Source organism: Lichenostomus cassidix, chromosome 6 (assembly GCF_008360975.1).
Source record: "Lichenostomus cassidix isolate B80296 chromosome 6, HeHo_3.0, whole genome shotgun sequence".
Lineage (NCBI taxonomy): Eukaryota > Metazoa > Chordata > Aves > Passeriformes > Meliphagidae > Lichenostomus > Lichenostomus cassidix.
The window spans coordinates 9,688,463-9,714,450 of record NC_139487.1 but is presented as its reverse complement, the minus strand read 5'-3'; the positions used below and the strand labels follow the sequence as shown (position 1 = coordinate 9,714,450).

General features: G+C 39.1%; 1 long non-coding RNA gene across 1 annotated transcript in view; it reads left to right on the top strand.

The window, feature by feature from the left end:
* LOC146435173 (uncharacterized) overlaps nt 1-25,988 on the top strand; it is a 67,952-nt gene that overhangs the window by 30,568 nt on the left and 11,396 nt on the right. Inside the window, exon 2 of the long non-coding RNA XR_014853167.1 lies at nt 2,768-2,813. This is a non-coding gene — a long non-coding RNA (uncharacterized LOC146435173). The remainder of the gene's footprint in view (nt 1-2,767; nt 2,814-25,988) is intronic.

Below are 25,988 nucleotides of genomic sequence, written 5' to 3'. Positions count from 1 at the left end.
ATGCACACTGATCAGCCATTATAATATGAGTAGTTGAGGGAGATTATGATTTCATTCCAGGCCATGTTTCTTTGGGATATCCCATCAGTTCCTGGACTATCCATCATTGTGATTACTCATAGTTTCTGGATGCAGCTTTAAAATGTTACTTCTCTAAGAGAGGGAGAGGGAGAGGTAGCTCTCAAGTAACTGAGTAGCTTTTACACTTTAATTCTCAAGAAGATAAATGATATCTCTGACACACAAATTCTTTTGTCCTGTAGGCTGAAGTCCTCATTTAGCATTTAATTTGTACTTGTATTTTCAATATCCTGTTAGGATTTGTGTAGTATGTCTGATTTCTGACATACGCATTTATTCAGATGTATTGCAAATTTTTTCGAAGCTGTTCACATTCAATACCTGTCTTACTGCTGTCATATCTTGAGTTAAAATCCATCTCTCTTCCTAATTTATTCATCCAAGAATGTATATTGTTGTTATTTTCCCTGATCTGACAGCCAACTCTGAGTTTGTTCTTTAATGTGTGACTGTTACTCCTTTCCAGATTTTCTTTTTCCCATTCTTGATATGATCTGCATCCTTTGTTACTGATTATATAATTTTATTTTGGGCATAGAGGCATTTAACTGATGAACAAGAGCTGAGAATGTGGCATAAACAACGCAAAGTGCAGTGAAGAGATTTCCTGATCAGTACCTATGTCAGAGTTTCTTGCTCATACTCTGGGGTGGGAGGAATGGGATGAAAGACCCCGATGGATTAAGAAGAGGGAATTGAGTCATGGCACTACATGGCAGAGTAGTTTCATAATTGTCAAGTATTTTTATTGTTGTTTTAATGACGAGTATATTGAATTGGGGAGGGATGAAGAGCTCTGACCCCCATGGGAGCAACCAAAGTAGTGTCAAACACCGTCAGATATGGGCATCTCTGTCTGCTGCAAACCAATGCCATTAGACCTGAAGCTGGCAAAATTGGAGAGACTATTAAATTTTCGTGTCTGAGAATGGTCTTCCAATGCCCTCTGGAAACAGTAGCTGCTAGCCTGGAAGACAGAGTCTCTTCTTGCCTGTGATGGCTACACTTAACATGTCAGGAGCTTGCGTAAAAATAGCATTGCCTTATCTCTAACAGTGTGAAGTAGATGAAAAATAAACTGTACTCATGCCAAGGATAAACAGTCACGTTAGAGTGTTTAAATTCCTGGTGCTGTGGAGTACTCCTGCTCTAGCATGGCATTTTGATGCCAATATATTTCTTCCTCTTTCCCCAATCACTGCCATCGCTTTGTTGTCTGCCAGAGAGCAGCTGGCAGGGCAGAAAAATAAACAAATATGCCCAAGCTCCTTCTAAAGCACCTGGGTAGAGAATTCTTTCCCCTAAATTTCCCCTAAATCTGTGTTCCTGTCAGGTCTAAAAGTAGATGAAATAGTTTTGGGGCTGTTTACCTGTATTACAGCTGTAACACTGTATAGGTACATTGTTCATGCCTAAATGCAAACTTGCTGAGCAAGGATTTGACTTTATATAAGTAAATAATTCAGGGAAAATAGACAAATGGAGCAATAACAAGATGCAATAACACCTTACGTTGACTTCTCTTAGAAGTTTATTTTTTGCTTCAGAGTATCTTGTGACAATGGTGTCTTATGTAAGTTTTGTATGATTCTATTTGCATTATTTTTGTGCACACTTTTTTTTGGGAAGTCAGTTCTCCTGAAATTCATAGGGCACATTGAATAATTCAGCTTTTCATGATGATGGGAAATGGGATAACCAGCCTGCTGAAGTGTTGAAACTGCTGAAGTAGTGTGATATGCTGAGAAGACCTAAGCAGTAATGCTTGAGGATACTACAGTGAAGGTCATGAAAGAGTAAAAAGGAAAAGCTGGGAATGGTTCAAAGAGTCTATTACAGCGTGATGAATTAAAATGGGGTTCTAAGTTGGTGAGAAGTACCAGCCTTGCCTGATGGTAGGCTGAGCTCAGTGTTTTCACAATGCATAAAATGTCTAATTTGCAATGTATAGACCTTAAAAAAGAAAATGTAGCATATGTTTTGTATGTATGTATGAAATGAGGGAGTCTGGCCCCTGTCCCCCTGGAAATAAGTGTTTTTTCTTGGTTGAGTGGTTGAGGGGAAAAGGAAGGTGATGGAAATAATTTGTCAAGTTTCACTGAAGATAACTTGTGCTCAAGGGCTGTGAAGACAAAAGATGATAGAAGTAAACAATTGCTATTTTATTTACTCATTTTACTTTCATGTTAGAAGATGAATGCAAGAGGAAAAGCCATTAGTGCTCAGTGGTGGGAAAGGGTCAGAGCAGGGCGGTTGTTTCCGTATGAACTTTGAGCACCAGCAGTTGTCAGTTTTCGAAAGGAGGTGTTGTGTTCCTGTCCTGTGTTCCTGCCCCAGCTCTGCAGCACAGCAGCTGCTCTGGAGTTCAGCTTCCTCAGGGCTACAAGAGGAATTGTGGATTGTGGCTGTTATGCTCTGCTTTAGAAATCCAGCAGGTAGTCTGGATTTTCTGATTTGTAACCTGGTCAGTGTTGAGATTCCCAACTAGGTGCTCTTAAATAAGACTTTGCAATTTTGATGAATGAAAAATGCATTATATGATAACAAGATAATATGTAATTCAATGAAAGATTCTGAAAGAGTTCAAGAAGCTAAATGTTTTGTTAATGCTTTAAGTGTACAGTGTATTCCAGTAATGTTGAGAAACCTACCAGGAGTCAGTAATGTATTTTTTTCTCTTTTACAGATCAAGTATATTACTAGAGAGGAAGAGAGACGTGGAAAAAATCAAGGTACCTAAAACATTTTACTGCCTGATTTCTTGGCTGTGTTCTTGCTGTTTTGTAGTGTAACAATATTAAGGGAGAAGAGGGAACTGAATCAGTGAACTGCCACTTTTAAAGTGGTTTTATTATAAAGCACAGACAAAAAAACCCATCACAATATTCTCATTAATGTTGTGCAGAATACTTTTGTGGGATGAAGTTGTACCTCAGCTTTGGTGTGAGTGCAACAGTGTGAGCAAAGCTGCATAATATTTGCTCTAAATTGTCATAAAACTGCATAGACATAAGGATATCGTGCAAATTCCAGCCACAGTGAGGTGGATATTCCCTATTTTCAGTTGGGTACAGGCACCAGATGATGATAAATATCATCAAAGATCAGTGGATGTGGTGCTTGCAGCTTTGACATTCTTCTCAGCAGTTAGCAGACTTTGCTCACAGCAGTTACCTGCTACAAGTACAGTCCCTAAAGGTGCAAAAGGAGTGGTATGAAGATGGCAGAACCTGAGCAGCAGCCTGTGCTTTACAAGTTGGAACTGGGGATTCTTTTATACATTTTTGAGAGACTTCTGTTACGTCTTACAAGTGTATCTGTGGTATAGTTAACATATATCATGTTGTGGTCTTCATTTTTATAATAATAGGCAGCAAACATTCTTACAGTGGAGTCTTTTAGGGATTTGAGTGCCTAATCTCTTATCTGAAGTATTTTTTTTTCTACCACTCTTTCCTATAGCTCCCCAGGTCTTTATTAAAATAAGACAGTGTTATAACTTGCATTTTCATGTCTGTTATGTAACTGAAAAGACTATATTAAAATAATCCTGTTGCTAGCGCTTGGATGGGGTTCTTTTGGGGGATTTTTCTTAGTTGGAGAAAGTTTTTCTCCTTTATTTGCTATGAAATGCTCCATGTACCCTGCAAATGGAACACTACGAGGCAGAAACAAAAAAGAAGTCAAAATATTATCACTTCATCAGAATGGAAACACAATGGCTTTTATTAACAAAAGCTGATCTTCTACTTCTGTGCACTTCAAATTGAGAGGTGCTGAGCTGCTTTCTTCCACTAAGAGTGTATCAAATTGTTACTTGAGAGTAATGATGTAGTGAATTCTGGTGCTTTCTGTCTTGTTAATGCCAAGTTTGCATTGTTTGTAGCTGTGTAGGTTGCTACAGATAACAATACAGTTTGTACAGAATTAATTTCTCAAATTTCTACTATTAATACAGCTTTTAGAGACTTGTTATATCAAGCATTTGTCTTTATGATTGAGGGGAAAAAATAATGAGTGTTTTATTTTTGTTTGAAGAGTATGAGAATTTAAAATAAAGGGCAGAGCAGCTTGCAGTCCTGGTAAAAAATAAAATGTGTTCAGTTCTTGACCAGCTGATGGGTAGTTGTGCTTTGCAGGTGATATAAAAGTACTCATGTCTGTTATTTGCACAGAATTGAAAATAAAGGAGAGAAATCCTGTCCAAGAGCAAAACCAACAGTGTTGGCACTGACATGTTCATTGATAATGCCTTTCATTTCAAGAAACTGGGTAATTTATTGGGCCTTCTGCTTTAAGATCATTCAGATCATTGCTTCCACCTTTAAATGGAAGTCTTCTGTGATGCTTGGGGTATTTAAAATACAAGGTGTTTTCCTGGGATCTTGGGAGACTGCTAGACATGGAGCCCCAGTGAGGCTGCAATCCCTGCAGTCCTGGACTGGCTTCTCCTGTAGGCTCCTGGTAAGATGAGAAGCTGGCAAAAAGCATAAAAAGGAATTAATGTGTGGCTGGAAAAAAGATACAAGAGACTCTCAGACATTTTATCTGGTGTCTCCAGTGCTGAAGGAGAGGTTTCTATCTCTTTGCTCATTTTAGACAAGAGATTTTACTCTTGACATTTTTTTGCCCCTCACTGTGCAGAACCTGTCAAATCCTTTTCCTGACACTTTCTCCCCCGTCAGTCCCTCAGAAAGACTTCAAAAGAGATTTTTCCCAATTGCAAAAGGAACCAGGCATGGCCTTTCTTATTCACCCTGCATTTGAAGCATTGATAAGTAACATGTGGCTGGCTCCAAAATGCTGACTTTCCCAGCCATTTAAGAAAACACTGTTAGGAGTTTGGTTTTAAAAGAAACTACAGGATTGTTCTCCCTTCTTTGCAATTGCTCTTTTGTGTAATGTGTCCCAAGAGGTTTGATTCTTTTCTGTCTAAAGCAGTGAGAATTCACTACTGTCTTTCTGATTAACACATATTGAAAAGAAATGTCAAATTTTTAAAACTTTTCCATATGGGAAGGGTTTCTTTGTTCATAATCTGTGTCACGCTGTTTAAGTTGTAACTTTCTTTTTCTTTAATGCCTTTGGATCATCATTGTTTGGAAGTGCCCTAGCAGAAAGAAAAATATTATTTTTAGAACTTGAGACTGAGTAAGAGGAGCCTGGAATCAAAATCTACTGTCTTGCATAATTATTTAAACCTGCTATGCAGTTTGGCAAAGGTACAGACTGAGAGGTCTTTTCCATAAAATGTGGTTGGGGCTTCATCTTTAAAGACAGGGTGTGCCTGAGGACAGCCCTGGTCCTTTTAATAAGAGTTAAGCTCACTTGAAAGGCAAGGCTGAGGATGAAGAAGAATGTAACCTGCGGAGTTTTGAGCTTATTCAATAACTCCACTGTGATGCATCTCATTATAGTGATGGGAGAACATGGTAAAACAATTGCCTTTTTATTTCCTGTTCTGTCTAAGGAGCAGTCTAGAAGTAATTTGTAAAAAAATACAGTAAGATGCAAGACTAACATAAATCTGTTTTCTAATCTATCACCTGAATTGATTTTTCTTTAAAAAATGCTAATAAAACCCCAAGCCCTGAAATACAGATAGTGTGGCTGCATTACCCGTAACCATTTAATCTGGTCAAATAAAATTCAATGTTGTCTTTTAGCTGTTGGGCAAGCTGCACTCCCTTCATGCACTCCCACATGGTTTCTGTGAGGAGCCCTTACATCTTGAACTATTAAAACATTCAAGGGACTTGTCGGGATTGTTTTCTGAAAACATCTCACAAAACTCTAAGATTCAGCAAGTTTGTAAAGTTGATTTTTTTTCAATGCCTCTATGATAAGAAGCACATTTCTAAGCTGCAGGTAGCATTACTCATTTAGACTTTTAAAATCCCCTTACACATAGAACTGAGGAAGAGGCCAAAGTAGGGCAGAGCAGGACAGTTGCCAAAGTGTTTTTGCATGTAAATGATGTGGAGTTGGATAAAAGTTTTGTCAGTGTCCTACTGAAAATGCCAGACTTTGGTGTCCCATTCCCACCACCTGCACACACCCTGTTTTGCAGGATGGCTTGCAGTTCTGCTGAAGGTCATGTTTGCAGTTAGGCTGCTGTAGTTTTGGTGGTTTTGAGCCCCTGGGCTTTCTAATCCTTGGGAGAGGCTAGATGGTGTTTGTGAGACTATTTTAAGCATGCTCTTGAGTGCTTTCCTCCCACCCTGCCCAGTGCATCTTTCAACACTTCCTCTCCATTCTCCATACAGCTCTCACCCTTCCAGTCCATCGAGGAGGAATTGGGATGAACATTGGTTCAAAATCCCTTTTTAGACATGATGCTTCTTAGGTTCAAGCAAGGGAAAGTGTTTAGTAAGTGTTTACTCTTGGATGTACAGTATTTAATGCAAACATGAAAAGATTGTGTTCTCCATCTTCTGTCAGCTACCAGCCCTGATGGAACCATATTTAAACATCCTAGAAGCCTGGGGTCCTCCGGCTAAATGTGAATTTATTGTCCCTTCCATGCCCTATTCTCAGAGTGAACTTCCTGATTTTGGTCAGTTTTTTAATTGGTTCTGTTTAAGTTGCCCAGATGTGGCTCTTCAAATGTCAGTGACTGTAGATAATCCTGTCTGCATGAATGATGAAACAGAATATGCGATACAAGTGTATTCCTGCCTTTAATGCTTGTTTCCAGTAAATATTCGTAAAAAGAAGTTGTCTTGCAGTCTGATAACAAAGACAAAATTAAACACGGATTTGGGCTTATGCACATTTCATACAATCGTGTAATCTGATGCCTCATTCTCTAGTGAATCAATTTAGAGCTTTTTTTATTCCTAGTATGAGAAGCTTCAATGCATAGAAGTCTGAGTCTGACAATCTCACTAAATATTTGTAGTTTTAGACAGTAATGTTTGTTCATACTGTGTCTGCACTCTGCATTTTTCTCATTCAGATTGAAAGTTAACCCCATTAATTGTGAAGACGATTTGCATTTAAAGTCCTGCATTTTTTGGATTTTTTCTTTCCTGTTGAGGTGAAGAAACTCTGTGGAACTCAGTTCCTGTTTACTTGGCTGTCTCAACCTTGTCCTGTATGGACGAGACAATGGTGTTGTATCTCCTCCATTTCTGCAGCTTTCCCTGCTGGTGGTAGTGCTCTTGCTGAACTGAGCTGTTCACTGTGACCAGTTCATCAAAGCACTGGAGCTCTGCCCAGATACTCATAAACAAATGAAATAAAATGTGGGATATATATTGTGCAAGTTACAGCAATCAAAGAGAATAAAAAGAAAAAAAAAAAGACGAGATCCTGTCCAACATTTCTATAGTTGTTGCCCAAAAAACCACTTGCTTTTGGTGTGGCTCCTGTTGCTTTTAGTACATATGTGAAAGACCTGTGGAGTTATTGATTGCGGTTTTAATAATTATTTTAAAAACACAGTAATTTTCAGCATAGGTTGTTATTACAAAATAGAACCTGGTTTTCTGTAACCTCAGCACCAAGTGATGGTTTTCTTGTCTCAAAAGAGCCAAACCTAAAGTTTCTCTGGCATAAACAGACTAAATCTGAGCACTTGTACTGCTTCTCTCACTGTGATGGAAAGCTGGAGTAGCTTAGGAGTTGAGGATGAGGAAGTTTAATAACTAAAACAGGAAAACATCACCCTAGGGTACTTTCAGAACTGCTGCTACTTCTATGATCCACAGCAGTAAGGAAGGCTTATCCAAATTCCTGCAACCTTTTAAAATGCGAATAGGGTTCTTGGAGCGAAGATCCTGCTTCCTCGGGCATGCTGCTAATCCCCAAGTTCGTACAGAATTTCTGTAGCTATTACTTCTGTTGTGGATTTAGGAAAAAGACATTCAGGCTTTCCAAGACAGCATAGCTGTCAAAGGCTTTATTTTAGTTATGTTAAAATACTGAATTGTTGGTGCTGCCTTTTTTTTTTCTTTTGTCTTTTGCTTTTTTTCCCATGAGTGCCTGGAATGTGTTGAAGAGTGTTGGATTGCTCTTTGCCATTTTCCCCTTTCCCTTTCTGAGGTCCCTTTCATGGAAACAGTTTGCTGGCAGCAGATAAGTTTCTGTATCTCATTGCCTGTCAAATTCCTCAGTCCATGTGATAAAGAGTTTCATGGGAGGCAGGAGGAGGAAGAGGACAGCATTCATGTGAAGTCCCTGATTGCAGCAGGGGGCAGAGGAACTTGGTGGGCACCTCCAGAATGTAGGGAGTGTGCATTGCCAAGCACGGGAGAGAAGCACTGGAGCTCTGGCATTCACCACACAAAAACCTGTCCTTTTTCAGTTGACACAAGAAGGCTGTTAAAAGTTAGTAGTACAGATTGTTTTATCACATCCTGTTAATTATAAATTAATGAAGAACAGCCCTGCAAAGAGGAGCTGATATAATTCTTCAGTTGCTTGTGACATGGTGATCAGATTTTCTGCTCTTTCTGTGTGATGCTGGAATTAAAGCTGGAAATGCTATTCAAATTGCAGACTGGTATATTTTAAATCATTAGGCTTTTAATTGCAAGAGAACAGATCTACCTTAAAATTAAATATTTTTTCCAAAAGGTAAACTCATTCTATTTTACTAGCATTTTAGCTGTTAATGAAATGGCTTTAAATGTATCTTTCTACATCTACCACATTTTACTTAATTTTTTTAAATTGCTCCTTCGCTTAGGAATAAGTCTGTCCCTGATGGCTTAAAATTGCTGAGTCTTTGGAAGTTTAAAAAACCCAAATGTGGCTAGATGTATATTAGTGATTCCCCCCACCCTTCACTTATTAAGCTGTGTTCAGAAATTACAATGTCCTTAGCAAATGCTGATATTTAGAAAGTCGATTTTTTGTTTCCCCTCTGCTGAAGCTGGATTTTTATAGCTTCTTAACAGTTCAGTTGTAGTAACATGAAGGTTTTCTCTGTCTGCTAGTGACCAATGACTCTTCATAGAAAAGAATCTGTTAAATGTGGAAGCAGGTTTAAGATTTGGCTTTGTTGTGCACCTTTGTGTGTCAGGTTAAAACAACTCAGTTGAGTTCTTTGCAGCTGATGCTCCCTTAACTCTGCTCCTCCTGCAGAGCTTTTGCTGCTAACTGAGACTTGCCAACACTCAAGTCTATGTGGGTTATCAGTGTGGAGTGCTAGGAACTGTGATTTGTGTTGTGTCATCTTAGGCTGAGGAGAGTCTTGGCTGAAGGGGAATGGGGTAAAAACAATCACTAACAAAGCATGAAAGTTTGATTTCTTTATGCTCTGCATTCAGGAAGTTTTCCAGTGGTTTACAGTTGCTGCTATTGCCCAGTGTCTACACCTTAACCTAGAGATATGGAGGGGTTCATGTCAAGGAGTTCAGTTTGAAGCTTATCTATGCCAGTAATTGGAGTAACCTGTAATTATCTTAATTTTAAATTCTATTTAATCACATTTTTTGGACTAACAGTACTGCAGCTACACAAATCAGTGAGTGAATTGCTGAATCAGATGTGTTTATTCTCCGTGGAAATGGACCATATATATTTGACATAGGCTGTTACTTTAGATTGAGTTAATTCTTCTAATAAGCTAAAGCAGTCAATCCCTCATATATTACAATTAAACAACAATAAAACAAACCCATCTGCGTCCTGTTTGCAGTCTTTGAGTAAGTGTTCCTTAAAAAAAAAAGTTTTGAAACATTGTAACACACAAGAATCCCAATAGTGGTTATAATGCATTGACCATATCACCTTGATGTTTGGATCAGCAACCTGCTACCATGAAGGTATGGAAGGAGGAATTTTGTGTTTCCAAAGCATGCTGATAAAAATCTCAAACTTGTTGAAGGCAATGACTTCAGAAAGCATCAGTGTTGCTTTCAGTACATTCTCATCTGGTATAGGAAAGCTGTTCTTACCTGGCTCCCAGTTATGTGTTTGTATGATTCAAGCTCAGTGGTTACATCTGAGGAGAACTGAGTGCTGCAATTTCCCTGCCAGCCTTCTGCCTTTGCTAGTCATAAAAATGAGAACGCTTGTTATGAGGAAGTTAAAGCATGTGGGTAGTGAAGTGGCTTTTTAAAGAATGAATTAGAAGCTGGATAAGATATATACGCACCTGCCGAAGACTTCAAAGTTTTTGTTGTTGCTACTTTTTATCTTTAAGAGGCAAGAAGGGGTTTATAGCAGGGTTTAGGAATCTCTTAGCAACAAGGAACCATCTTTCAAAAGCTGAAGTTTTCGCTGAAGAAAATAGGGGAAAAAAAAACCTCTCTCACAAATTAAATTTTAAAGTATAATAAGTCTGGCCAAAAGATATTCTGAGAAACAATTTGCTAAAGATACTAGAGCCTACGATAAATCATTTAAATAGAATCATTTCAAGTACATCAGGAATGAACATCCTGCCAGACAGACTGGAGAGCAGATAGATGACTGAAGTATAGAAGAAATACGCAGTGAAGGTAAGGCACAGAACAAAAAGTAAATGATTGTTATCCAGGTTGACTTTCCTGAGAGATTTTAAAGCAGCAACTTCGCTTTGTAGGTCATATTTTGAGAATTGGTCTCAAATCGAAATGCTGGTATTAAAGATTTTTAGAACATAGGGAAAAAAAAGCAGCAAATTGCCAGGAGTAGATACCATTTGCCCAAGAGAGCTTACGGTAACCACCAGTGACAACATTGATCTGGCAGCTGTGATCTGTTACTTAAAATGGCTGCAAGATCAGAGGCAGGAAGATAGCCAAACACAATTTCAATATATTAAAAGCATTCCAGGAATAGTCAGGGTACCACAGACCTGCAGGTCTGCACAGGCAAGTTGGTATGTTTCATTAGGAACAAAGGCCACAAAATTGGTAAACGCGTGGGCAAATATGTGGGCAAAGATTTATCTCAGGATTTGAGGGAAGTACTCATGTGCATTTCAAATAGATGGCCTTTAACCTTAGGGTGGGACATGCAGTTATTTAGGTCTCTTCTTTTTCCTCCTCTTCAGCTTAGAGTTGAACTTGCTGTTGGTGTCAAATGCAAAAAATAACCCAAATCATTTGCTCTGTAATTATAAAACTTTTTGAAAATGTACTTACTTAACAGCCAGAAACAGAATACTATACTGCAAGGTAACTTTGTGAATTAGAAGGATGTCAATAAATAACTGGATTATAGGAAGTAGTGGACTGAAATAAACTGTATTGCCTCAAGACCACTAAATGACATGTATGTAGTAAAAGTCTGAGACTGCTGACGTACATTAATTTAGATGTGAATGTTTGTTTAACTTTGGTCTAGTTCTGACCACAAGATGTAGGTGAAGCTTAGTTTGTGGTAAATGTGGCATGGTCAGTAAATAGACTCCTATGAAATCTGCCAAGTCTGAACTTTCTCCTGTCTTAGTATGTGATTGGCACATGTCAGACAGAATGTGTGTGACTCTCATTTTACATTGCTGATAACACACACTTCTTGGTAAGAAGATAGAAAACAAATAAGGTTAAGTGTCATCTTGGCATCAGATACCAGGCTTTAGGAAAAAATATTGTTTGGGCTAAAAGTGGCTTCAAGCTTTTTCACGAGTACAGCCTCTTTAAGGTACTTAATGATGGTGAAATAGCTTTAAAGTGAAACAGATTTCCTAGACCAGCAAAAGGTAAAGCATCTGTCAGCTTTATACCAGCTTTGTACCAAAGAATTACAAAGTAAGCAAAGGTTACCAGAAAGGTCAGTTTACTTCCATGGAAATATTTTCTTTGACCAAATCTGTCTGTTACACTTTGGGAATATACACTGTAGATAAATTTGTGGTATTCTCTTTAAAGCATAAAACATGAAGTTTTTACCATTGTTATTTTGCACACGTTGTGTCATATGGAAGAAAGCATATGTTTGTAGGTGGGTTCTGATAAGCTTGTATGATTTAGAAAAGTATTCCAAAATCCTTTCATCTTCACCATAACTTAGTGTTGCGTGTTCGTCATGAATCATGCCAATTCAACCCTGGCTCATCCAACTGTCATATAAGGACATGAGCTTAAATCAGCTTTTACAAAGTACATTTCAGTGCAATGTATTCAATACATTTCTCTGCAATAAGCTCTTTATTGCTGTGAATACAGCAAGGTGCTCATAGCGGGCTGATGGATGTGAGGGGTTTGTTGTTGCTTTCACTCAGCTTTCAGCATGAACTGTTAAAGGATTTCTGGTATAAAGTTGTTTATTTACATGTCTTGCTAACATTGAGATGTAAAGACTCTAGTACCATGTTGATGTCCAGAAATGTGAGTTGTGTAATGCATTTGCTATCTTTCTGGCTCATTTTTCTTTCTTGACAGCAATAATAATATACAGAAGACAGTCTTTGAGATGCATATTAGCTTCAAGCACTTACTGAGAGCGGAAGAGAAAGTATTGTCATTACTTTGAAAATCATTTATGGAATTTATTAAACACTATTTCCTATTAAACTTGTTCATTTTATAGTAGTCCCCATGGATGAACATTCTTGTGATCAAGTAAATTTGTATTTTGATCACAAACCCATTAAAATGTGTCTGCTACCTTTCTCCCATTCCTCCTTCCTTCACTTTTCCTCCTGCTCTACTCTCTCCATGTTGAGATTTTATTTCTTTTTATTTTCTAAGGAATTGGTCATATATATTTTCACTTAATGATTGTTGTGTTGGCAGCTTTGTATTCTGAAACTTTGTTTGTGCCTGGTGACAGTTTCTCACAGCATATTTTAGTCTACACTCACACTGTTGCCAGATCCTGGGATGTGCTTGGCACTGCGAGGTTCTCGTTTTATGCTGTGTTGTATCTCACTGCTGAGAATTAATCTATAAGATGTGTTCTTGACTTGGGCAATGTAAAAAAGAACTCTGGTTGTGAGATACACAGAAAAGTGTACTACCCGTTGTGCACGTGAATTGCAAGAATTTGATGAATAGGTTTTTAAATCTGCCATTTGGATTTTTTTCCCCTGGGCTAATAAAATAGTTAAGTGATCTCTTCTTATGTGTTTGTTCCGTCTTGCCTGTAGATTGTCAGTGTTATAGAGCAGCACGTGCCTTGCATAACTCACAATCTCTGCAATATCAATGCCTACTTGTGGATTGTGTGCCTCTGTTGGAACCGCTGCAAGTCTGTGGTGCAGCCAATGAAGTCTAGAAAATTACTCACTTCATGCTAGAGAGAGAGCTTAATTAGACAGTGAATTCAAATGGTATGTAATTATCTAAAATTAGGCAAAAAGAATTGCACTCTAGGACCTAATGGTTTCACAAACACAAATGCTGAACATGAAGATGTTAAGTTTCAGTACTTTGTACGTAACGTGGATGATAAATGAAAACTGTTACTTTAGGACTTAGGAATTTTTCTTTCAAACGGGGAACTTTTAGACATTGAGCAACTTTGTTCCTGATTCACATCTCGGAGAAAGAAAAACTTAAGTCATCCCAAGTGACTCACAAATTATTTAACCGTGAAGTATGAACTTCTCTTGCAAGTTCAGATGGTGTTATTTATCCTTAACAATTATGTGATGTAAGCATTTCTAGGCACTATTAGACAACTTCCACATTTCAGTAATTATTCCAGCAAATGGGATATGTGTTCGTATTCAGCATAGGTAAAGCAGTTTGTTTGTGTTACAGCTGGATGTGAAAATGAGGGACATTCTAAACCCCTTTTGCATTGTTTAAGTGTGGAATTCTTCGCTCTATATCAAATCAGAGATGTGCACTGCTAAAACTCATTATTACTCTCCTGTAAGTCTGGTTTGGGACATAAGTGGTATGTTGGCTTGGAACCCTCTCTGCATCTGAATTTTAGCCTTAGTCACTAAAATTTATCTCCAGCTTGAAGCATCATGCCTAAATTTCAATGGTAATTCCTTAAGAGCAGAATTGTGATTTATTTCTGGGACAGATCTTTCATGTTTTTGAGCAATACATAGATCTTGGATAGGTTTGCTGCACAAGAGAGAATTTTGCTCTGAAGAAGAAGTAGGAAACAGAGAAGAGACTAGTCAGTGAAGAGTTGTGTTTAGTTAGCCAGTTGGCATATGTGCACTTGCAAGATTCCCTTGAAAGGTTTCTATTTGTAGTGCTCAGCTGAGTTCTACTCATGCTGTGAAACTTACTGTTATCACTTTTAACATTTATCAGTATTTTCACAGCTTTCTATCAAAATATTGCTGAAAACTGAGCCTGAGAAACAATTTTGAAATCAATAACTAACACCTATTCTAGAAAGTATGACTGGGGGGAGAGTAATTTTGAAGCTACATAATTTTTTTAAGGCATCTACAGCTCTGTCGCCTTCCCTACTTTACTGATATATCTTCCATTTTGTGGTAGGTCTCAGAAAGCTTCTAATCCTTCTGGGATTTTTAGATTAAAGACTTCTCCATGTTCTGCTGTTTAAGAATAGCTTTGTCTCGTATTGCCCAATATTTAGGATAAGTAGCATATTAAGAAATACGATTATTGGTACTGCAGCACTTCATGTGAAAAGAACTAATGGTCTTGGGAAGGTGGCCTATGTAACTTGGAGGTCTTGGTGTTGCTCAGTCTGGTGTGATTAACTGATCACCTCCAGAAACTTTCTGTGCATGTTTCTAATATGTGGGAAAGCCAGGTTTTGCTGTGGCAAACAATAAGCAATGTAGGAAATCATCCCCCAATGGATTTGCCCCATGTTGAGTAGCTAAAAATGAAATTGTGGGAAGAATGATGAGTGCTGCTCCTGCTTTCCAGCAGCAGTGGAACTGTTCATGCAGCAATATACTGAGATTACTTGCAGTCTAAATTGTGCTATGCTTCTGATTTAAAAATGTGCTGCTTCTGTTTACCCATTATTGAGTCATTGGTTCCGAGAGAGAAAAAAGATGTGGCATTTTAAGCCATTTGTACAAATTCATATCTTCCAGTCAACCATAGGATTTGGATTTGCTCTCCTTGGGAAGCTGTAAATTACTGAAAATCCTCTGCTTTTGTATTTTCCAAATGATAACACTGCGCGCTTGTATAGTGGAGATTATACCAATCTTCCAGAAGCATAGCTCTAAACTTTAGAGATCCTTTTTTAAAAAGGTAATGTTTAAATATTTCATCAATCTTGTTTGCTAGAAGGATATTTTTCTCCCATTTTTTAAATTACTGTATGGACACTATATCACAGTCTTATTTCTGCAGAATGTTTTTTTCCACACTTTGGGGCACAAGCCTGTAGTTTTAGCAGACTCAGTTTATTCAGCAAAATACACAAGCTGGTATTTCTTGGTTTTTTGTGTTTGTATTTTGCTTTTTTTGTAAAGGAAATAGCCCTATGGTAGTTACTTCTTAACGTTAGGTACTGTTCTTGAAAATGGTCAAGTGAAAATACTTTCTTATTAGTGTCATTCTTTTAAATACCTGTGCAGTTTGAGAGGATTGAGTGCTCCAGCCAATGAAAAGGTGACCTGCTGCTACAAAAGAGCAAAGGAGCTCTTTTTTACCAGTGGTGTTGGAGCTGAAGAAAAAAATGCCAGTAATATATATTAGAAGTGTTTTGCTGTGTGTGGCTTTACCCAGCAAGAAGGAATCCATTTGGAATTTTTAAATGGGGACTGGCTTGAGTTAAGGGAGGAAAAAAAATATGTATTGTTTTTGTTTTTTCCATATATTACTGGAAAAAAAGAGCTGTTCATCTAAACTGGTGAGTTTGAGTGGGATGAAATTTCCAGGGCTCAGTAGGGTGAGGTTTATTGATAGTACCAACAGCATCCCCCTTTTATGCTTATCCCCCTTTTATGCTTATCCCCCATCCATGCCTTTCCTGAAATCCCAAGGGTGGCTTAGGGGGATTTCATTCATAGGAAAGACTCTGAAGGACAGAATTCTGCCTTAAGTTCTGGAGCTTCAGGGCTGCAAGTGTTGGTGAGATTACTTACCATTAAGTAGTAATTTCTCACCAATAAGTCTTGCTCCAGAATAGATGGAGCCAAGTCTCTATAGCAACTTTGTTGGGAAAGTGCGATCCCAAGTGAGAGGAACAGCTTTGGTAAAGTGCCCCCAGATCTAGCTAGCTGACATCAGCCAACGTAAAAACATCTTGGCAGAGCTGATACAGACGTGCAGGTTTCTGAGGTCATCCCACCTTGTCTGTGCCAGTGATGGTTGTGTCCTGCATGCTGAGCCTGGCTTTGCTGGCAATTCCCCGTCCCCCCTGGGCCACCCTCTCCCCCAGATAACTTTATCCTCATAACGCAGATACTCAGCACTCCAGTCTGGATTTCATTTCTTCTCCCTCAGCTCGGTGTGATCTCGCGCGCATTCCTGACGCGTTACCAGCAGCCCACATCTCTGAAAGTGCCATATCAGCTTTCAGTGGCCACAGCTCAGAGGGGAAACAGGCCAGTTCCTCCATGCGCAAACAGCTGGGCAGTTGTGGATGGAATTAATTGCTGATATGCACTGGCTGTGTTTTTCTTCTCTTGTCATTTCCTTTGCAGCTGTGAAAGGCAAGGTTTTAAGTCTTTGAAAACAGTGCAGACCCTCTCTGTGGGAGTGATGTAAAAGCACTGAAATATATGTGTAGATTAGGATTTGCATACGAAGTAAAACCTCTCCTAAGCTGTAACAACCAGCACTGTTGATGTTGATATTCAAATTGCAGGTGCATCTTCCAAAAGTAATTTCTGACTTCGGATTTCCAACTTGAGAAAAAAATCTATTTGAGGAGACTTGGATTTCTGAAAGCAATAATCATTGTTTTCTGAAAATAGGAATCTGAAGTGGAGCGTTGAAAGCAATCTGTTATGAAAATGGTTGTCCTCCATGTATAGTCTTGGAGCTATTATTTAAAATGGACTGATGCTGCTTTAGCCAAATGTGAAACAGTCAAGTCGCTGAAAGTCATGTTCCAGGCCAGCAGTTATGGGAAATTTATCACGGGGTTGGAAAATACATATGTTATCAACAGGGCTGCATGTCTGCCTCGAGGCTTCACCCAGCCCATAACAATCCAAAAACAAACCACCCATCACAAATCAAAAAATGCTGTCAAAAGTAGATTCTGAGCCCTAATGCTGTCAGAAGCTGCAGCATGCTGGGCTCAGTTGTAAAATTGGTGGAAAAATGTGTGGTACCTATTGTTGAAGATAATATTTTGTGAGTTTCCAGTATGAAAGTGCAACAGATATTTTCCCCTGTTTATTAAACTGTTTTAAATACGCTTTTGTTTTATGGAATTGTTACACCTCCCCTGCTAGTAGGCTTATGCTGCCACGCAGTTTACTCAAGGGAAGATCTTTAAGCTCTTTTGCCAAAATAATTACAACTCTCCTAGGTATTTTACTAGTATGCAGCATTTGCATACCATGTATTTACAAATAGTCTCATACCTAGAATGCATTGTTTAAACAAATGCTCAAAAATCGTTTTGTTGTTTTAAGACGTGGTCTTAATAACTAAATAAATGAAGTTGTACAAATATGCTGAAAATGTTTCAACCAGATTGGGTTGTGCAACTCCTTGTACCGCAAGATGAGTATTTCAAAGGTCCCACTGAAACCAGGGCCATTATTTGTGGTAAATACTGTGCGGAGTGAGGAAGGGTTGACAGACCAAAATCTTAATAAATAAATAAATAAAAATTGCACAACTCTTGAAAGGAGCCAAGCTTTCAGTCACAGCACCCACGTCAGCCAAACTCTTGCAGAGACTGCTGCAGAGAGCTGTGGGATTGTACTTGCAGCAAATACGAAGGAGTGCATCCTTACATCCTAGTTTTTCAGCCTTCCTTGCAAGGGATTTCCACTGTGACCTTGTGTCTGTCAAAGCTAACAGCATGCAAGGGGACACCAACCCCAGTCTGGCTCACATGGTATGCAGGAAGTTCAGCTGGAGTAATTCGACTGTAAATCTGAGCCAGAGAGTCAGTAACTCAAATCATGGCTGTTACTTCAAAGAACAAAGGTTGCCTCTTTGAAAGGCTTCTAGTTTTTATAGCTATACAAAAGTTAACTATTACATAAGTTGTATGTTATACATATGCATATATAGGTTCATGTCTTATAATAAATATACATGTATCATAGGCACCCTGTTCCATATCTGTCATACTAAGTACTTTTTTGGCAGGTAGTAGAAGTTATGGAAACAATTAAAATTCCTGTGCAACACTGGATTACTTATTTGTTTGGAAGAGTGGGTGGTGTTATAGGGAGGGGGGGAAAGGCAGATCTGCACTTCAAAACCAAAGTGTAAAAGTATTCTGGAGTGGTTTTGCCAGAAGGTCTTTTTGTCAATTTGTGTTTGAACAGAAAGGTCTGAGTATCAGGAATAGAGTTCTGGGGTTTGCACTCTGGTGTATCTTGTCAGTAAATATTTAAGGAATTATAGAGCTGCAGTTGTTTTTATGGCCAGTAACCAACTGGTGATCCTTTCAAGGCAATTATCAGTGTATGAGAACAGTGTTCTTAATTGCCCTGGAGTGTAAGAAGTTGTTAAAGTTTAGAAACTGGTTGTTCTCTGCTCTGCCTTCACTTTGATCTAGTGCCTGTCTGACTGAGAGATTAAGAGTGGCAAAAAAACCCAACCAGTTTTGAGTAACTCATATAGTAGCTGGGCAATTTAATTTCATCCAACAGCAAGTATCTTGATCCAGAGAATCTGCACTGCATTTTTCTGTGGATTACATGACAGGTTGGTGGCATGATTTGCTTTGCAAACCTGTAAATGAGTTCATGTTTGTGAATCTTTTAGCTGTGGTTTCTCTCTCCACCCTTTTCTCATGAATAAACTTGAAAAATATTTAGGACAAGATTTCTCTGGACTCACCATGTCTGATGATATCGTTTTCAACTGTGGTCTTTGTATATATGTACTTCTAAAACAATTGGGAGGTGTGGTGCAATGTGCTTCCTTGGAGGGAGGAACACTGTTAGTAAAGATTACTGATTCTGTGAGAAGAGTCAGCTGCATGAAATGCTGAAACTGACTGTGGCTGGGAGGAGTCTGTGGCTTTGGTTCTTAACTCCCTTTGGTTTTTGCCAGTGACTTGGTGCAGAGAAGTGTTTGGTCGGTTGTGGTGAAACACTGAAAAGATTTTTATCTTCCTGACAACTTCATTTATCAATATAGTAATAAGTTCAGTGTCTTAAACAATCACCTGACTTGCTACATGAAGAAAATGTATGCAGTTAATAAATACTTCAGATTGTTCTGTATGTGACTGACAAGCCATAGTTAACTAATGAAATACAGGATTTGGCAGTACTAAAGCTCGAGACATCGTTGAGTGAACCTTGTATAAGAGTGGGTTCATTCAATAAAAAATAAAAGGAGCATTTAAAGAGCCTTTCATTCCTGTCATAAAGATGCTTTGTGCTATTGCAGTTGTGTGTTTGACAGAATGGTTGGGGATGGATGCTGCAGAAAGTTGTCTTGTAATTTGAGTGTCTGCTATTTGAGACCTGCATGATTCTTATCTTCGGTGTTGTGACATGACTGGTAAGTTACAGTTTCTGTACTTGAATAGAGTTTTCCACTGTAGTTGGTATCTATGCATCCATAAATGGCTGTTAGCATTGGTCGTTCTGCATATTATGGGATGGTTTGCAGTGTGTTGGTTTGTTTGTTGGTTTGGTTCTTTTCTTTTTAGGAAATCAGATGTGACTTTGCTTCTGCTTAAGCCAAGGAGAATGCCAGACTCAGTAGGATTGGACTCAGAATTTTGAGTATGTGTTGGCAGCTGAAGTGAACACAGCCACATGGGGCACAGGGCTGATTCTGCTGTGCTGCAGTGGCATGGTTTCCTGTACTGACATTTGAGGTTTTAATTTAAAGTTTGTAAAATAAAATAAATCAAAGATGTTTTGTTTTGTGGTTGACTTGGGTTTGGGTTGGTTTTTTTTTGTTGCTGTTGTTGCTGGATTGGGGTTTTTTTTTTGTAGGTAGGTAATCCTGATATGTTTTAACACATGACTCTAAAGCACAGCTTGTTGCAGGTCACACAGTTAAAGCAATTGTTGCACTGTAATTCCTCATTTCCCTTTACAGTATTAAAGTAGCTCAAGTTCGGTGAGTATGTGTGTTAATGGGTTCTTATCATGTGTGTGAGTAGTAATAGACTAGATATTCTCCCAAATTAGTAATTTAAGTGTGATAGATAATAGAAAAGTCTGTTCTCATTTAAAGCTAAAGCAGAATGCATGAGGCAGCCTTCGTTAATGTATACTGCAATTTCATTGAATTTCTTTGATTACATCAGAGAGATTCTTAGGATACAGGAATGACCAACTAGTTTTAAATTGTCTATTAAATTCAATTTCCTGCTATCCAAAAGCATATATGCACCTTGCTTAAAAAAAAAGGCAAGTACCCAAGTATTTTAAAATACATAAACTAGGAAGAAATTATGAAGGAAAAGCTTCTAACTTTCAGTAGATCAATCATGCTTTCAACATCTGGAATTATGTTTTTTCTTAAACACAGTTTTGAGATATGCAGTATTAATCCCAAAGCTTTGTGAGGGCGTGCAGAGCTTAGCCTAGGAGGCAGATACTGAGTTCTGGCATTAGTTTTTTGCATTGTTTCCACATTCTGGCACTCCGCTCCATTTCCTCGCCTCACTGAGCACTGAAAGGGACATAAATTGACATAACTAGATTTTTGTGACTGGGGCAAGGGAAACAGCCTGAAAGATAAACTTTAACCTGTCATCCTGTCAACAAATTTGCATTGTTACAAAAGTAAGAATTTATATACCATGGAGTCAAGAATAGTATGTAGAGACAATGCATTAAGATAAAGAAAGTGCATATCTGAAATTATATTTTTTTCAGCCTAAAAATAGAATCTAAACATCCCACTGTCTGATTTGCTTTTCCATTAAAAATTTACTTTTCCATTTTTCTGTCATAAAAAAAGCTTTGAGTACTTTCACTAGCCTAAAGCAAGGAAGTCTGAGCTATGAAAAAAGTTAAAGGGAAAGTAATAAAAGAATTTGGCCTGTCCCTATAGTTTGGGACTGCTAACTTCTCTTAGCAATCTATACTGTGTCTTGAGCATGCTACAGTTCAGTTATGCAACCTTGGGAAATTTCTCTCCCACTAAATGCACTCTTCCTTTATTAAGGCTAATGGGAGTCATGTGTTCGTGTCAGTGGGAAAGCAGACCCTTAAAAATCTTTCTGGTAGATTTGGTGGAAACAGAGCTCACGTTCGTTATTGCTTTTCTGGGCAGTTGGACGTCTCATTAGCGGAATGTTAATGATGTTCAGTGAACTTCATTACTGGACAAGAGGAAGGGGTGAAAATATAAAACGAGTGACTTTTCAATCTTATAATTTCTTGTGTTGTTGGATTAATTTCTGCCTGTTGTGTCCTTTCTCCCATCCCAGTACTTACACATTACCTGGAACCTGGTGGAGGTGATACTGGGGATGCTTCAGCCCTGCTGTGGGCTCTCTGCCCTGTTTCCCCTCCTGGGAAATTTACAGTAGCAACCATTAGCTTTTCAATCCTTCCACAGCTTAAGGCAGGGAGCAGATTATAAACATCCAGCAGGTTTTAGGCCAGATTTTAGCCACGGGACTGTCGATGCGGTATCTTTACAGAGACAGCCGTGTTCGGAGCGAGCAAACGCGGCTTTGCACAGCCCTGCGGGGAAGATGACAGTGAGACCCCCGCCATCCCTTCACCGAGCAGATGTGCCTGCAAACCCCCACTAACACAAACAAACCCACATCTCCCCGCCGAGCCGCAGGACGGGCCGGCCCTGCCGTGAGGACGAGCCCTTGGCCGGCGGAGGGAATTTGCTTACCCTCGGAAAACGCGGCCTTTCGTTTTATCTCGCCGGGGCAACCGCGGGGGAACAATGGGTTATTGGAGCATTGGAACAAGGCGGGCTTTGAGTGACCCCCGCGGCACTGCGGCGTGCGGGACAGGCTAGAAGGAGAGATTGGCTGCCCTCAGAGTTAATTTGGCAGCTGGTGTGAGGGAGGGGGCCTGGGCTGGTGGTGGGTGTGAGGTGAGGGGCCTGGGCTGGTGGTGGCTGTGAGGTGAGGGTGGCCATGAGGGAGCTGAGCGTGCTTCCCCTCAGGGCTGTCTGTAAAAAGGAAAGAAGCACAGAAAGGGAGAGCTGGCAAAGTTAAACGTGTTCGGTTTGTTTTTTCTTTCTGGTACAAGGTCTGTTTTCCTTCGCTGTTCGGCTTTTAAGACAAAATGTTACGTTGCTGATTGTTGTCTCTGTGGCTGTAGAAGTGGCTGGAAATGGCTGAATGGCAGGTGAAGTGTCCAGTCACAAGCAGAAAGGTGCTGGCCTCCCCAGTTCTGCATGGAATGGATCAAGAAGGCTTTCATATCCTACACAGGGTCCAAAGGCTTTGATCTGAAATGTAGCCTTTGGAGGTGTCCTCCCTGAGACTGTGCACATCTGTAAGCAGTTAGGTAGATTATGCCATTGATATCTCAGAAATTAGAGTCCCAGAATCACAGGGTAAGCTGAGTTGGAAGGGACCCATTATAAATCAAGTCCAACTCAGCCCTGCTAAGAAACATCCCCCAGAATCACACCATGTGCCTGAGAGCATTGTCCAAGCACTTCTTGAACTTCTTGAACAGAGTTGATGCTGTGACCACTGCCCTGAGGAGCCTGTGCCAGTGCCCAGCTACCCCCTGGGTGAAGAAACTTTTTCTAATATCCAACTTGGCGTACTAAGAATTTGTTTTTTCAGAGGAATAAGGATGTAGGACAATGTTTTAATCTACAGGTATGTTCCAGCTGTGTGTGCCATTGGTCTGAAAGGTGCACTTTCATTAGAAGCACTCATATTTCGTTGCTGGTAAAATATGTATTGCTGCAGAGTGGACATGAGTTTTGAGAAGGGGCGCAACATTCAGATGTTTGCTAGTAGCAAAACTCCTGTTTTGTAAAGCAGAAACCATTTTTTTAGTTCCTCAGCTTTCTCTAGCACACATACCCCTCACAACAAAAAGAAACCAGGCCTCCTGATGACTGTCTTGGGTAGAATTTTCCTGCCTTCAGGACTGGAGGAAGAGCCCATCCAGTGAGTTATTTGTAGGCCAGTTGATCTTTCCATGATGAGAAATAACAAGGTGATGAAACTAGTTTTATCTTCTGTACTGGTGTACCTATTGCGTGCTGAGATTTTATGTGTGCTTTTTAATGTGTTTTTCTGAAAACACATAATAATGAAGAATTGTGACATCCCCTTCCTGAGTAGTTATCTACTCAGTATGCAAATGTATTCCCAATGCCCTGAGTGGAAGCCTGCTGGAAGCCTCCCAGTCAGTCCTCACTGTGCAGTTCCTGGGCTGCATCTGAGAATCCAGAACCAAAGAGTTTGCTGTCAATTTGATGAAGGCAAAACAGGCTCTCCATGAGGGAGGAAATACTTAATAGTTATGATGTGCGCATCTTTTTTCTTTTTTTATTTTTATTTTTATCAGTTGGGGAAAAACAAGCGGTGGCAGCAGCTGTGCCATGTGAGCGAGTGTGTCATGAGCCTGCTGGGCAAGGCATAGTGAAGGGCATTATTCCTCTGGGAGGTTGGCACTGGCCGTGGCCCTCCAGAGTTGCCACAAAGGATTTTCTGTTCGACATCTAACGCAACAAGCACATTCATATGTTTGCAGAGGGTTTCCATGGAAACCGTGTAAACTGTGATGCTGGCAGACAGAAGCAAAGGTTATACTATTGTAGAGGCCCTTTTGTATTCTCTTTAAATGTTTCAGAGCAGCTATATTTCTTAACTGATACTCTGAGCCTATGCAGCAATTTGTTCAGATTTTTGGTTTGGTCTTGTGTTTTTCCTCCTTTTTTTTCCCCCCTTCTCTGAGCTTTTTCATGGTTGTACTGAGGAGGTCAAATGAGGTGCAAGAATAACAATGAAAATATGGTACTCATTTAAATTTTTTTTTTTACATGGGATCACTTGAGTATCGTTGTTTGAATTGATTTATCTATCTGTTAGTGATAATGATTCAATTGGAAATGGAAGAAGAGGGCACCAAAAAAATTCAACCTATTCTCCCCTACTAGTACATTTCGCATTTTTGTTGAGTGTTTTTATTGCTCAGGTAGAACTAACTCAGGTCATTACTCACTGGCATTTGGGGAAGTTTGAATGCTGGTCTCCTCTCAGAACTATGAGCTGTTTATAGATACCAGTTTTGACACTGGCTAGGCTTTAGTATGCTTTGAGAGTTCATACTGTTTGTAAATTTTTCCTACAAATTTAAATTTCCAAATATACCTATTGCTTTGTTCGTGCCTCAGGAAATACTCCCACCATGTGCTCAAACACTGCTTATTAAGAAGAAAGAAAACTACCAACTCTTCTGTAGCATTATCCAAATTTCCATTTGACTTTCCATGGTCACAAAATTGTGCTTGTTCACAGGCTCAGCTTAAAATTATCATGGGAGGTTATTTTAAATGCCTGAACCTGTGTCTGGGCTCATGCTGCAGGTCAGAGAGAGATCCAGGTACTGCTTATTGTTCACCTGCTGCTCTATGAAAATGAGATCTTACTGATCACACTGTGCATGTATTCATTCCTGCCACTTAACTTTTGAACCTGTTGGTTACTTGAAAACAAACTTGGTACAAGGGTAAAAGCATAATTTGCTTGTGCATTGCAGAAGTTGATATCTGGTTAGAAAAGAAAGATGAAGGATTTTGATGCTGAAGTTGAACACCCTCAGTACTTGAAGTACAAGTTGCTCGTTCCATCTGATTATAGGACAATGACTAAAAATAGTCCAGGTCAAGCGTAGGTAATTAACTGAACTTGATCACAAATTTGCAAACTCAAGAGACAATTAAAATTCTCAGTTTTAAAGACTAAAACATACTCCACTACAAAAAGGGCAAAAATTTTTTAGGTGCATAAAATATTACCAACTTACAGTACCTTCGAGGCATTAATTGTGTTTCTGAACTTGTGAAAGTTCTGTCACAATTACACAAGGCAGCACTTAGTAATTACTTTTCATGGATACAAGGATGAAACAGCAAACTTGGAGAACTTACTGTTGTGGATGATAGTTTCTAATAGAGAACAAAAAGGTGGAATGTGGTGTTGGCTCAGGATGGCTGATGACTTACTTTTGGACAGCCAGACATGCCCGTGATCTGTTGCACCATGCCAGGAGCTGCCAGGAAGGGATGGATTTGTTTGTTTACTTATTTCTCATGTTTTGCTATTTATATATCAGATGTATAATTATTAAAGGCTTCATATGCCATGCCTTGTGAATGTGACAGTTAAAAATAACCTCAAAAAAATAAATGGTCCATTTTAGCCTTCTAGAAACCGCTGCTCTTCCAGTCCAGTATCTCACAGTTACAAACAAGACGTTGAATATGACATGGAAATGAATACAGGATAGACATAATGAAAACCTTTCTTCAAGTTTCATCCAGTGTTATTGTATAATTGTCCTCTCTGAGAGATGGGGGTTGTGTGCCAGGTAGGAGTGTTTCTCATTATGAATTCCACTTTTCTGAGTTTGAAGCCAGAAGTCTCAAGAAAATGTCTGTTCATATAGCACAAAACTTTGCATGCTTTCATCATATCATACTGACTGCTTTGCAGTACAAACTTTGATTAGTTTTGATAATTTATCACAGAGAGAGAACATGTACTGATGAGGCAGGCTGAAATCAGAATTCCCTAGCAATTTGCCAGAGAATTAAAAAGAACAAAATGATAAACCCAAAGCAACCCACAAATGGCATCTTACATGCCTATTTCAGCGCACACTGGAAGCATCATTCAGTAATTAAGATAAAAATAGAAATCCAGTTACCTCCCTGCCCAAAACAGTGCAAGAAATTAGCAAGTTAGAGCAACGCATCTTACAGGAAAAAGAGTAAATCTAAATACTGTCCAATTCTAAAAGCACC